General features: G+C 41.8%; 1 non-coding gene and 1 pseudogene across 1 annotated transcript; both read right to left on the bottom strand.

Annotated features, from left to right (window-relative positions):
- Positions 1–317: 317 nt before the first annotated feature.
- Positions 318–442, bottom strand: LOC115247752 (uncharacterized; annotated as a pseudogene).
- A 997-nt stretch (positions 443–1,439) lies between these two features.
- On the bottom strand, positions 1,440–1,558 carry LOC115247726 (5S ribosomal RNA). Its single transcript, XR_003886829.1, has one exon. It is a non-coding gene; the product is annotated as a 5S ribosomal RNA (ribosomal RNA).
- Between the last annotated feature and the right edge of the window lie 4 nt (positions 1,559–1,562).

Consider the following 1,562-nt stretch of genomic DNA (forward strand, 5'->3'; position numbering starts at 1 on the left):
AGTGTTGTTAGTATGATACTTGAGTTCTTTTAGATATTGTTTTTCAATTCAGGAATCCTGCCGCCTTGAGTTTGGCTTTTTTTTTGAAGACAGAAATGTTGACAATAGTGTGGACCAAGTGGGAATTCAATTTTATTTAAACACACACACGCACGCACGCACGCACACACACACTCATAAAATATTAAATCTCAAACGATGTACAATAGTGCAACATTAAATCTCAATGTTAGAAGTACTTAAGAAGCGAATACATCTGGCTGGATAATTATCAGGAACACTGGCGTCCTCTGCTGACCCAGTGGAAGAGTGCAAAAAGCTTACAGCAACCTGGTATTCCCAGGCGGGTCTCCCATCCAAGTACTAACCAGGCCCGACCCTGCTTAGCTTCCGAGATCGGACGAGATCGTGGCCGTTTTCTCAGGGTGGTATGGCCGTAAGCGAAAGCAGGGATAAGAAAATGGCTCTTTTGAAGTTAATACACTCAAACTTATTTTCTTGAAACATTTATTCTGGTGGAGGTTGTCCATTTTGCTTTGTCACAGTCCAAACCTCAATGTTGGAGCAGCCTCCAATCCATTTCCCCAAAAAGAAAAGGCTATATAGCCTATGAGCGCCATATCATCAAATCTGCGTAGATCGGCTCTTGGATGAGAGGTGAAACGCCTTCAAAAAAATCAAACAAGATTCAACTCCGATAAATGAAATCAACTTAAAAGCAATGTGCCATGGCGGGAATCGATCCCGGGCCGGTGCAGCCAGTTGACAATTGCTGTTAACAGACAACCCTGATTGAAACCTCCTGAAGACCCCAGAGGGCGAGTTCGAATCCAGCTTTGGGCATTCTCAAAGAGAAGATATTTGATTGAAAAATTCACGATCATAAAAATGTTTAAAGTGCATAGCAGTGTCTGTGAGGTTTATGAGCCACAAATGCTGCTCTTTTTAGGAGCACAGCCATCTATTAAACTGTAGTTTGTGTCATAGCATAGTTTTATTGACAAATTCTAAATTGCAAGTAGCAGATAGAACAGGGAAATGCTACGTTATTCTGTCATTCTGTTACAAATAATCTGATGAGATAGGTGTGGAGTTAATTCAGTGGGATAGACAGATTGGATATATTAGTGTTGTTAGTATGATACTTGAGTTCTTTAGTATTGTTTTCAATTCAGGAATCTGCCGCCTTGAGTTGGGTTTTTTTGAAGACAGAAATGTTGACAATAGTGTGGACCAAAGTGGGAAATTCAATTTTATTTAAACACACACACGCACGCACGCACGCACACACACACTCATAAATATTAAATCTCAAACGATGTACAATAGTGCAACATTAAATCTCAATGTTAGAAGTACTTAAGAAGCGAATTACATCTGGCTGGATAATTATCAGGAACACTGGCGTCCTCTGCTGAACCCAGTGGAAGAGTGCAAAAAGCTTACAGCACCTGGTATTCCCAGGCGGTCTCCCATCCAAGTACTAACCAGGCCCGACCCTGCTTAGCTTCCGAGATCGGACGAGATCGGGCGTTCTCAGGGTGGTATGGCCGTAAGCGAAA

This window comes from Takifugu rubripes, chromosome 21, assembly GCF_901000725.2.
Source record: "Takifugu rubripes chromosome 21, fTakRub1.2, whole genome shotgun sequence".
NCBI classification, from domain to species: Eukaryota; Metazoa; Chordata; class Actinopteri; order Tetraodontiformes; family Tetraodontidae; genus Takifugu; species Takifugu rubripes.